General features: G+C 36.6%; 1 long non-coding RNA gene across 1 annotated transcript; it reads left to right on the top strand.

The window, feature by feature from the left end:
* The first annotated feature begins 11,313 nt into the window (after positions 1-11,313).
* Positions 11,314-12,610, top strand: LOC117315365. Its single transcript, XR_004529690.1, has 2 exons — positions 11,314-12,373; positions 12,460-12,610. It is a non-coding gene; the product is annotated as an uncharacterized LOC117315365 (long non-coding RNA).
* The last annotated feature ends 231 nt before the right edge of the window (positions 12,611-12,841 follow it).

Genomic DNA, 12,841 nt, shown 5'->3' with positions numbered 1-12,841 from the left:
TAGACGAATTGTTCGATAGTCCATTCATTCATTAATAGAGATCACTTAATAAGTTTATTTTGGTGAATGTATAATCATGTGTCACCTCTCTGATGCTTTAATTAAGGACTTTCGGTGTATGTTTTTATGTAAAATTATTCATGTTTTTGTTTTTTTTTCTGATCGCGTTACGCATGTAGAAAGGGGGCGTAAGATCCAAGGGCGGGAAATACATAATCCCCCGAAAAAAACAAACAGCTCGAGTGACTCCCATACAAGTACCACTCATAATAACTATAGATTAGATGTTCGCGCGGGTTCCTCTTCAGACTCAACAGGAGCTGAACATCATTGTAAAAACTGTGGTAGTCAGTTTGAACCAGACTCGGAATTGGCAAGTCATATATACGAGAGACACCAAGAGAGGAATTTAGAGCTAAAAGAGGGATCACAAAACAAAAAGAAACGATCAGACAGCGAATACGGTGATGATGACGATCATGATGATGCTGATGATCATGATGATGAAACTTTTAAAGAACTCATCAACAAATTCAGTCCTATAATAAACATGCCTCATCGCCGAGGTAAGATTCAAGATGAATATAATTTTTCATTAACCAATACAACATTTTCAATGCAGATACTTGAGGATCAACTCCTACATATTTTTAGAGAACAAGGTAACATCTTTAAATTAAACCTATCTTTAGGATTTGCCTTGGTCAATATTGAAGGTGACATGCGGTATTTCTATGCTCATAATAACGAGACCGTATTCGAAACTCCCGTTGTTATTAGCAATATGTCAGATTTGAAGCGAGTCATAGACAAACTCCGGGCTATGGATATAATTGAGACCATGTTTAAACAGAGACCATCTACTAAGTGGCGTGTTTACTGCGTAACGAATATCCGGTGGGTGGTTACTAGAATGAATTATCCGTTGGGAAGTCGAGTAGATCTCCCCGGGTATATAAAAAAATCCAGATCCATTATCTCACTCACAAATGACCAGAACTCGGGACGGCAGTTCAACGACAACTTATGTCTGTTTCGTTGTCTGGCGTACGACAGAGTGCGAGATGTGAAAAAAATAGAAAAGACTGCGCGTCAGTTATTCGCAGATTATACGGGCGGGACCATACCTCCTACACAATACGTCGGCACCCCGCTATCCGAACTCGGTAAAGTAGAAAAACATTTCGCAGTGAACATTAATGTGTTGAGGTTAAGCGAAGAAGGAGAGGTTTCGTATGTTTGGAGAACTCCTAGTCGCTACGATCATAGCATGAACCTGAACATTTTTGAGGAACTCTTAAGTTTTATATCAAAAATGGATAGTTACAGCAGAAAATACAAATGCAATACATGCGAGAAACTATTCAATACAGCGAATAATCTCCGCAGACACGAGCGTTCATGCGAAAATGTTACGAAATTGATTTACCCAGGGGGATATCATTGCGTTATGCCGACAGTGTTCGAAGAGTTAGAGAATTACGGATACGACGTCGATAACGAGCATCGCTTTTATCCATACTTTGTAACCTATGATTTCGAAGCAATGCTCGTCGAATCAGACCAGTATCTACAAGAGCACGTTCCAGTGTCATGTAGCATTTCTTCTAATGTTCCGGGATACGAGAATCCTGTTTGTATTGTTGAAGCTAACAATGCTGATTCTTTAGTTGACAAATTCGTGGAATACATAGGCGAAATACAATCGGTGGCAAGAGAAAACCTGTATGACCGGTATAGATACATCATTGATTCCGTCGAAATGGAACTGATGAATGACCACGATGATGGTGGTGATAATGATGATGGTGATAATGATGATATAAAAGATAAACACAGACTTAAAGAGTTACGTCGAGTGGGTGAGAAACTGGAATTGTACATTTCACAAATACCAGTAATTGGTTTCAACTCACAGAAATATGACGTAAATCTGATAAAAACGAGACTTGCAAGAGCATTGCAATTAGTTTGCTCTAAAGAGAATTTTGTAGTCAAAAAGGTCAATCAATACATGTGTATTGCAACAGAGCAGTTTAGGTTTCTGGATATCAGTAACTTTATAGCCGCCGGGTCATCATACGATTCGTTTATCAGGGCGTATCACCCGGAAGGCACCCGAAAGGGGTATTTCTGTTACGAGTTTTTGGATTCGCCAGAGAAACTCGATTACCCGCGTTTACCACCGTACGAGAGTTTCTATAGCAACCTTAAACAGTTAAATGTTCTTGAAGAAGAACTCGCCATATACGACGCCATGTTACAGGACGGTTATTCTCATCGCGAAGCAATTAAAGAAATGAATTTATCGCAGAAACCTATGTCCGGTAAGGAGAAATACTCAAAACTGGAAAGTCTGTGGGTGAGGGAAGATATGAAAACGTTTAAGGACTATCTTATATTCTATAATAATCTCGACGTGGAGCCGTTTCGTGATGCCGTACAGAAATTACTCGACTACTACTCGACAGAACAAGTGGACGTTTTTAAATCCACCATGTCAGTTCCCGGCGTTGCTCGACAGCTGCTTTTCCGATCGCTCAAAGGTAGAGCACATTTTTCTCTGTTTCACGAAAAAGACAAAGATATCCATCAAATGATTCAGAAGAATATCGTCGTCGGACCGTCCATAGTTTTCACCCGATACCACGAAAATTGTAAAACACGCATTCGCGGCGGAGAAAAGCTTTGTCAATGTGTATTAGGACTGGATGCTAATGCGCTATATCTAGGATGTCTGGCGGAACATATGCCTACGGGATACTGTTCCGTCAGACGAGCGGAGAACGACTTCGCGCTAGAAAGAAGGGATAGGTATCTCAAGGCCTTCAAATGGCTCGATTGGATCTCAAAACAAGAAAACATCAATATCAAACACGCGTTAAACTCCAACAGAGAATTTCGCATCGGCCCGTATCGGGTGGATGGATTCGACAGTCGCTCTCAGACGGTTTTTGAGTTTGACGGGTGTTTTTATCACTCTCATAGTTGCATTCGAAATCCAAACTTGGTATTACTGAGAAAGCGTAAAAAACACAGCGAAAAGCGACGTCGTTACATCACATCACGGGGTTATACCATGCGACATATCTGGGAGTGCAAATTCGACAAAATGTTACGCGAAAACCCGGTACTAAAATCGCACTGCGATAGTTATCACAGAATGAGCGAGAAAATGAAAAACATGACTCCGAATCAGATTCTCCAATATATCCTGCGCGATGAGTTGTTTGGCGCGGTGGAAGTCGACATTTCCGTTCCTGATCACTTAAGCGAAAAGTTCTCCGAAATGTCACCGATCTTTGGGAACACTGATGTATCTCTCGATGACATAGGCGAGTACATGCAAGATGTCGCTACGCAACTGGATGTACCCAAAAAACCGCGACGACTTCTCATAGGTGCGATGGCCGCGAGGAAAATATTAATAGCCACGCCGCTGTTGAAGTGGTATCTCGAACACGGTCTGTTGGTCACGCGCGTGTACACCGTATTGGAGTTCTCCCCCGACAGCTGTTTTAAAGACTTTACAGAAAAAATTAGCGACGCGAGACACGCCGGTGATAGAGACCAGAGTCTCAGCGTCATCAGCGAGACGAGTAAGTTAACGGGGAACGCTTCGTACGGATCCATGCTGATGCGTAAGGATAGGCACACCAACACTAGATATCTGGATTCGGAGTCTAAAGTTTACGATGTTGTTAACTCCAAACTTTTTCGAACTCTACAGGAACTCGGATACGGTCAGTATGAAATTCAAAGTGCCAAACCTAGAATCAGAATGGATATACCCATACAAATTGGATATTTCATTCTCCAATACGCCAAACTGCGCATGCTCAGTTTCTATTACGATTGTCTCGATAAGTACCTGCTTCGGGAAGATTTCGAGTTAATCGAAATGGATACTGATTCATATTACATGGCGATTTCTAGTGGAAACTTAGAGGAACTAGTTAGACCGGATATGGCGAACGACTTTGCAGAGGAAAAAAATCATTGGTTTCCTGATCAAAGCTCACCAGAGAACAAAGCATACACGCGGAGGACCCCCGGTCTCTTTAAAGAGGAAATGAGGGGCGATGCGATGGTAGCGCTTTGTTCTAAGACATACTGTGTGGAGCATGTGTCAGAAACCAAGAATCAAAGTACTGAAAGTACTGAAGACACAAACGAAAACAAATTATTTTAACTGCTTTTGTTTAGTGGGGACATGGTCAACTTTGTATGGAACATCACCAATACCTGATTAGGACTAGGACAAAATATTGGCAAGAAAAGAAATTCATATCTACTTTTGATTGCAAGTGCGTCTTGGCAGCTAATTTTCAGAATAGGTACTCGGGTAATCTTATTTGACATCTTCAATGGGTTAATGTATACGTAGTTGTAGATGTAATATGAAGGTCCTAGATTACCTGTAAAATTAATGAGGCCTTTCTTTTCAAACTTTTGAGGATCCCATGCCTATAAGCGCTTCACAAATTATCATTATCATTAGCATTTGAAAAAATATTTATACATTTGATGTAGCGCCCCATCTAGCTACCAGCTTTTAGATAAGAGAGAGCTCAGGTTAAAAACATTTGTGTGATTGTTTTAGGATTTTATCGTGTGTGCGAGCCCTGGTTTGAATGATGTTATGTCAAGGTTTTGAATGATATTTTGTGGCAGATTGTTCTATCCCTTCAGTGCCTTCTGTAAAATAGCGATAACAAACTTCAATTGTCAAAATACAATATGGCTGCCTGTCGGCCATGTTGTTTTCCGATTAGTCTCAAAATGCAATATCCATAACTAGGCACCGAGGGGAACCTACATATAAAATTTGAGAAAGATCCCTTCAGCACTTTCTGAGAAATAGTGATAACAAACTTCAATTGTCCAAATCCAAGATGGCTGCCTGTCGGCCATATTGTTTTCCGATTGGTCTCAAAATGCAATATGCATAATTAATGTAAGCACCAAGAGGAACCTACATATGAAATTTGAGAAAGATCAATTCAGTGCTTTCTGAGAAATAGCAATAACAAACTTCAATTGTCAAAACCTAAGATGGCTGCCTGTCGGCCATATTGTTTTCCGATTGGTCTCAAAATGCATTATGCATAACCACCCACCAAGGGAAACCTACATATCAAATTTTAGAAAGATCCCTTCAGCACTTTTTGAGAAATTGCGATAACAAACTTCAATTGTCCAAATCCAAGATGGCTGCCTGTCGGCCGTGTTGTTTTCCGATTAGTCTCAAAACGCAATATGCATAACTAGGCACCGAGGGGAACCTACTTATGAAATTTGAAAAAGATCCCGTCAACACTTTCTGAGAAATAGTGATAACAAACTTCAATTGACAAAATCAAAGATGGCTGCCTATCGGCCTTATTGTTTTCCGATTGGTCTCAAAATGCAATATGCATAACTAATGTTAGCACCAAGAGGAACCTACATATGAAATTTGAGAAAGATCAATTCAGTGCTTTCTGAGAAATAGCAATAACAAACTTCAATTGTCAAAACCTAAGATGGCTGCCTGTCGGCCATATTGTTTTCCGATTGGTCTCAAAATGCAATATGCATAACTGGAAACCAAGAGAAACCTATGAAATTTTAGAAGATCCCTTCAGTACTTTGAGAAATAGCGATAACAAGAATTGTTTACGGATGGAGGGACGGACGGACCACTGACGCAGGGCGATTTGAATAGCCCACCATCTGATGATGGTGGGTTAAAAACACCTGGGTCTGATAAACAGACTCTGGAAGCGTAGAATGCGGATGTAGACAGGGCAGGGTATACCATCACGACGGGCACATTAAACTAAGCACTATATTCAAAACTTAGAATTACATGCTCATATCAGCTCAGACTTGAGACAGTTTCTTAAGAGTGAACATGATTTTCATATAGCACTCTACGTTATATGTTTACACTCCATACTGTGTAGCTACAAATCATCTATACAACAAAAACACATTCATTCACATGTACTGTTCAAATCAATTTGAAGTGGAATTTTGTTTTTCACTTATGTACATTGCATCAAATATTCTCCGCAATAGTATATGTACCATATACATAACTGTAACTGCATGATACATATATATATGTATGGTATATATATCATGTTAATTAATGTTAGTGAGATGTGAATGTAGCTATATGTATTGATATCATCGATTTCAAAATCAGAGGTTTTTTTTTAATCTGCAGCATCTGTCAGATGAAAATGTAGTTCGAATGCCCAAACTGGATGAACTGTACATGTAGTAGCATTCTTCAAAGTCCATTATGAATGCTTTTCATACAAATGTATTTCTTTCAATTGTTCATGTGTTTAAATTATTAGAACACTGAAGTAATTTTTATTTTCATAAAAATGGAAGTACTGCTTATCTTTAAAACTAAATTGGATATTGATAAGATAAATTTGCCAAAATGTTAAAAATCAAACCTTATTAAGTAGAATCTAAACAGTTGTAAATGGCTAAGCCCACTATTCTTAACAACAAAATTACTTATTTTGATTCTCTGTCAAATATAATCAGGTTACTTGAAGACTTTGTCAGAAAAGTTAACACATATATACATTATTAATAGTTGCTTTAATTAAATTAATCTGAATTTGAACATTAAACCGACTTAACAATTTAAATGAAAAAAATGTGTTTTCACCATTTACCATAATTGACAAGAAGAAAATAATTATTTAACTCAACCTATGATATAGTATGTAACAGTCATCAAGACAATACTATTATCTTTAGTCATGCCAAGTTATTTCACAATAGGATATATGCACAACACAAAAAAGTTTTACAAATTTTTGTTGTTTAGAAGAATAATGAACTTAGTAATTTTTGCTGTTCTTCTCAAATAATATGTACTAGTGTTGTAAAGAAAAAAAGATTAAATAATAATAATAAATCTAAGTGATAATAAATTATTTGCATTGATTTATCAATACTTTACTGTGCATTAGTTTAAAGGTTAATTTAATTCAGAAGCTGAAATGATTTAAGACAGAAAAAACCGCAGATGTAGGAATATAACATTTCCACTGCCTTTAAATATCTCTGGTTAAATTTAGCAATCAGTACATTTCCATGAAAAATGGTGTTTTCTAAAGAGTTACTGCCCTTTAACCGTCCCTGAAGCGTTCAAAACTCCACCAAACATAATAAAGGTCTATGTAGATGTACATCGTAGACCCCTTTCTTTTTTATAATATGCTTCGACTGTTATGTAATATTTCAAATGATAATGATAGATCATTTTCTATTTTTTTTTAAACCATCACGAATATTAGAAAAAAAGAATCAGTCGCTATAATTAGAGATGAAATTTTCAGTGACGTCTACATCTGCATGCAGACAGCCACGTTAATGCGGTACGCGTTCTGTAAACGAAAAACTTCATGTGCATTACGTAGGATATAATCAATAGATCCGAAGTCAATATTAATATTCACAAGTCCATTTGACATTTCGAAACCCTATTCAGTGAGAATTTATTTAACTTTTTATTTGCAAACATGCGTATGGTACTCGACTGCCGTTGTTGTGATATTGTCATGATGAATAGACAACTTTTTTTCTTTCGTAAAAAAACATCTATATAATCTAACCATCTGCAGACTACATCAATCACATGCAAGTTAATATTTCAGTGAGAAAATGACATTCAAAGTTGGGTTTGATCACCTACTCTTTCTTTTATTATTGTTTACATTACTGAAAGATGGCGGACAAAATCGGATGCTGGATGAGTGATTTTTCAATGTACAAAATAACAACGATATTCCGACGAAACTTTATCAATATTATAACCCATTCAGTAACATGCCACCAAAGAAAAAAAACACATAGATGTCGATGATGAAAATTCAGCGTGATGTTAGTAGATTTTTCTTCCGGGTCACAGGTAAGCAGCAATATGGCGCCAGCGAAAAGTCGATTGTATCATTCCGCGTGAAATCTAATGCGTTCAACGCGGAAAAATATTCTTACGTATCATCGACAGAACATACTTAAATTAAATACTTTGAAAACTATCTATTTGTGAGGTTCTGTTGTTTTGTCATATATCTAACGAAACTGCAGTGTTGCATTTGACTCCGTAAGTCACGGGACTATTTTTTTTTTGCGATAGAATATGATTGTGAAGTGGCAGTGGAAGTTGTGTCAGAGCGAACGAAAATGCCAAAAAAAAAACATTGTCCTGTCAGCTTTTAAAATACAACAAAACAAAAGGTGATTTTTTTTAATAGCTGAACTTCACTGTATGTCATTTTTTATCGTGAAGTTAAACAAATATTTACTGCATAACATTACGGAGTTACTGTAAAGCAACGTTTAGATTGGCCAACAGCAGTATCCGCCAGAGCCCTCAAAAGCGCTGACATAGACTCAAACTTACGTTTGTGTCTACGTTTGTGTCAACAAAACAAAAGGTAATTTTTTTATAGCTGAACTTTACTATATGTCATTTTTTATCGTGAATATTTAAGATATTTACAAATATTTACTGCATAGCATTACGGAGTTACTGTAAAGCAACGGTTAGATTGGCCAAGGCAGTATCCGCCAGAGGGCATCGTAGATTTTGTCAGCTACACCTCAAAAGCGCTGACATAGACTCAAACTTACGTTTGTGTCAAAAAGCAAAGCAAGTTCAGCTGTAAAGGTATAAACAAGCGTCATTTAAGGCATCCAATCGCCATGTATAAAGACGTACTTTTCAATTCGAGGCTCCGTTCGGCTACAAACAGAGGGTTTCGGGTGATTAATAATCGCATCGTAACATACTCACAGGAAAGAAACGGATTCAGCAACTTTTATCCGAAAAGAAAAGTACTCGCCTGTGGTATTCGCACAGAGCCTCTCGACGTGACTCTCTGATTTATTATTTATTTCATTTATTCATTCTAGAACTGACACCGACCTCGCTTCTAAAGCTGGCATATGAAGACTTAGATCTTCGCATGAAATACCTCACCAAACAGATCATGATCTCGATAGATGTGTTCCGATACAACTACATGGGATACTACATATGTAACGAGGATCAGAAAAGTCTAATCCAATGTTTGGAAGGTGACATCTACCCGCAAGCTGTAGCTATGTTTAGGCAATTTTATCCTGAATTTTACGAAAACTACCATGTTTCGAAAAATATATTTAATAGTTCACCCTTCGAAATCTCCAACATTAAACTTTTATATCTTTTGGAATATTTAAATCCAAGTGAACATTTCACCGACTACGGAATTAGACAAATATTGAAGGTTCTAGCCAGAGATATTCTATGCAGTGACAATATCGATATTGATGAGGACGATTTACTTGTAAATCACGCGTATCATAATTATGTTTTTGAAACATGTTCACCTCCGCAGTCTGAAGTGGAATTCGTTGAGTATCTGATAGATAGTCAGTGAAGAACTCGGGAGTCATGAATGCATGTACAGTATATATATATATGATTTTTTTTTTGATTTATTTTTAGTTTTTAATAGTGAGTTTTTTTTAAAAGTTAATGTTTTTTTTTTTGTTTTTTTTTTTTTTTTAGATTGATAAAGTTATATTAAATTAGTTTTGTAAAAAAAATTAATGTATAATGAATAAACAATGAACACAATATGAGGGTGTAGGGGACTTGAGTAGTGTATTCGTATCCGTCACATGACCCGATAGTGGACACAAGCTGATGTGAACCCAACTACAGTAGGGAGGGGGAGGGGGGAGGAGGGGACAGTGGGTGGGCATGCGTAATGAGGTACTTCTGGTCACGGTGGTCAAAGATGGAGGCGATAAAGGTTGTACTCGTCCTTGTTGGTGTGACGATGGGAGATCAGCTGTTCCCAATGCGATGCAAAAAGAAGGGGGACATGCTGACATGCCCAGCGACAGTATTCATCGCTTCCAGTGAATCGAGTTTAGAGGTGACGAGGCTCATTTTCGAGAGATTGAGTTTCTTTAACTTGACGAGGGACCAGGCCCCGAATGTGACATATATCGGCGTGAGAAGGACAGAGCTGAACTGCAGCGACTTTGAAGGTTTCCCTATGGTGACCCTAAATAATGTTGACTGTGATGTAAGTATATATATATTTTATTGTGCTATAGATTACTTTCATACACGTGATTATTGGTGTCAAGAGTTATCAGCTTACCTGGTTTTTTTTTGGTTTTTTTTTGTTTTTTTACGCTGTATAACTTGTATGTCAATGAGGATGGTTTCAGTGAGTTTTTTTTTATATCTATGTAAAAAAACGAAAAAAAAACAAGTTAAATTATATAAATAAATGAAAAATAACACATTCAATTACAGTTCAACTCGTCCACTGTGGAAACCACTAGTGGTATTAATGTTACCATATCTATTTAAGGGGCTGTACGGAAAAATCACCTGACATCAAAGGCCACTGACAACGAAGTCAGCAATGTAACGAAAGACTGGCCGAGATATGCTGGGGACCGCGAAGGGGGGAGAAAGAAAAGGGAGGAAATGAAAAGACAGAAAGAGGCAGCAGCAGCTGAAGTAGCACATGCCAACTAAGACTAAAAAATAAAATTGATGAATCTAATATATATCAGTTCGTTTTTTATCATTAGACATTGACCTTTTATTCACTATCCCATGTGAATAGTGTGAAAAGCCCACCAGAAACAAAACACTCAATATACATCATTGTACCAACGTTGGCGCAGCATACATTGTTGGTGGGTGTAACGTTGGCCCAACGTCAAATATGCACATTTCAGCATTGGCCCAACGTAAGCCCAACACAAATTTACCGTTGGCCCAACATGCCGGCCCAACGTTGGGCCGATTTGCAAAATTATGTTGGCCCAACGTCATTTTCCTACGATGGCCCAACCAAGCGTGAGGCATTGGGCCAACGTTAGGCCAACGTATGTCTGCTATCTGGGTAGGATCTTATTTAAGAATAATCTGAAACTATGTTAATGATACACTGTAGTATACATCTCCCATACTTCAGAATTATATGGAATCTTATAATGATCTCTCTCATACTTTCAGAATTACAATGTTATAGAATCTTATAATGATCTCTCTCATACTTTAGACATCTAATGTGTTATGTATATATAAACTTTGTGACCTTTAAATGATGTCTCTCATACTTCAGACATGTAATGTGTTATATATAATGTAACCTTTAAATGATGTCTCTCATCCTTTAACTTTTCTTTTGGAACTTCTTTAGTATTACAACAATTTTTTAACCTTAAGACTTAAACTTTTTTCAGTTTTTATTTTTTTTTAAACTTTAGTAAGTTTTTTTTTAATTTTTTTTTTCTACGAGATAACCTTTAATATATATATTTGCATCTAAACTATTAATATTTTCTTTTCAGTTTTTATTTTTTGTTCTCCCAATTTTGTTCTACAATTAATTTTTTCTGTTTGTATTAATTTGTTTTCTTCAACTTCATTCCTTTTTTTTTTCGTCTTACCAATGAACGTTTCCTCTGAACTTGTATTAAAATATAATCCTTGTTTTTTTGTTTTTCAACTTTATTTTTTTCTAGTTTACATTTAAACTTTTTTTCTTCTAATCTTTACTCTAGATTAGTATTCAAACTTAATCCGTGTTTTAGTTTTGTTATTCAACTTAATGTTTTTATCTTTATTTTGTTTTGTTTCACAACTTAATCTTTGTCTTTTGTTCTACAGCTTAATCTTAATTTAGTTTGGAAACATATTCTTAAAGTTTTTTATTCTTACAATTGTAATAATACAAGAGTATATAATGGGAGGGATTATACCTTCAGAAGAATTTTGACATGTTCACCATTCCAGAAACGTAGATTTTCATTGGTTGTTGCCTATTTTACCCTATCACACCTAAACCGGCTATATAAAAAGCGCGCCAACTTTGTTAACCGTCACTTGGATTTTAGCGCAAAAAAAAAAAAAAAAAAAAATGGAGCCTATTATCTACGGCAAATTTGAAGTTATCAACCATACAAAAAAAGATGGCTCGACAGAACCATCTTTGTCGACTAGGTTAAATAGTAAGACAAGTCTCTCTGTTAATGTTTTTAACGGAGTTGTCTACATACATATCAACAAGAGGGAGAAAAAATACTATCTCCCGTTAACATTGGATGAATTTCAGGATATGACAGACCTCCGAAGTAGCCTGGAGGATAACTTACATTTAATTAATCAGGTAAGTGTCATTTCTATAAGCAGTATAATGTTTATCATCAATTTATAGCTAGTTTTAAACAGTGTATTGCACAACACCATTCAATTTCCCCACAGGGTCAGAAACAAGAAGAGACAAAACAAAAGGAACTTGGCAAACAAAAGGATGAGCAACAGGACGATGTGAGACACGTAAGTTGGCTGCCAAATTATGAACACGCGTAAATATATTATTTATTAGTGTTCGTGTTCTTATTTACATTTATTTCTTACCACAGGTGGTTGATCGAAGAATGCATCCATATCGTAAGAACCCGTCTGGAGCGGCTCATAATTACGCCGAAGAATTTGAGCAGTATCTATCGTCATTTCAATGAGTTATCTCCCTTCGCTCACTACAGTATATATAAATTCAAGCAGTATCTTCAAGCTATAGCTATACGAGTTATCGCTCTTTAGGTGCATTTTTATTTTACAATACTATCGACGTCTCTTCAGTTATGTATCAAAAACGTGTCGTTAAATCTATCATTGATTTGAACGGTGATGTATTGTTGAGAGATAAATCACACTATTCAAATAGTCTCTGTTTCCTTAGTATCTTATTCGGATGTCACGAAGTAGACATATGTCGATCAGTCATCTACCGTAAAGTAATTA

Source organism: Pecten maximus, chromosome 17 (genome assembly GCF_902652985.1).
Source record: "Pecten maximus chromosome 17, xPecMax1.1, whole genome shotgun sequence".
Taxonomy (NCBI): Eukaryota; Metazoa; Mollusca; class Bivalvia; order Pectinida; family Pectinidae; genus Pecten; species Pecten maximus.
This window is presented reverse-complemented; position numbering and strand designations above follow the sequence as displayed.